This window comes from Theobroma umbraticum, unplaced genomic scaffold (genome assembly GCF_002168275.2).
Source record: "Theobroma umbraticum cultivar Fairchild unplaced genomic scaffold, ASM216827v3 scaffold_95.0, whole genome shotgun sequence".
Taxonomy (NCBI): domain Eukaryota; kingdom Viridiplantae; phylum Streptophyta; class Magnoliopsida; order Malvales; family Malvaceae; genus Theobroma; species Theobroma umbraticum.
In genome coordinates, this window is record NW_018397257.1 from 8321781 (window position 1) to 8322152 (window position 372).

Consider the following 372-nt stretch of genomic DNA (forward strand, 5'->3'; position numbering starts at 1 on the left):
AAAAATATATTTTCAGGATTTATGTTTGTTTAGATGATAAAAAATTGGTTGTAAATTTAAAATATTTTACGGGTCAACGGAAAAAGCACTTATTGATCACGTAAAATGTTTTACACTTTTAAAGAACATTAAACATTTTTTGAAAAAAAAAAACTTCTATACTAAATTTAAATATAAGTTTAATGAATATTATATTTAATTTAAAATATTAAAAATTAAATATTTAACTTAAAATTTTTTAATTTAAAGTATTAATATTTAAATTATTTAACATGATTAAAATTAAAAAATATTTTTTAATAAAATCATTCAATGCAATTAAAATTTTTATTTATAAATTGAATAAATCTTAATAAAAAGTATTTTAATGAT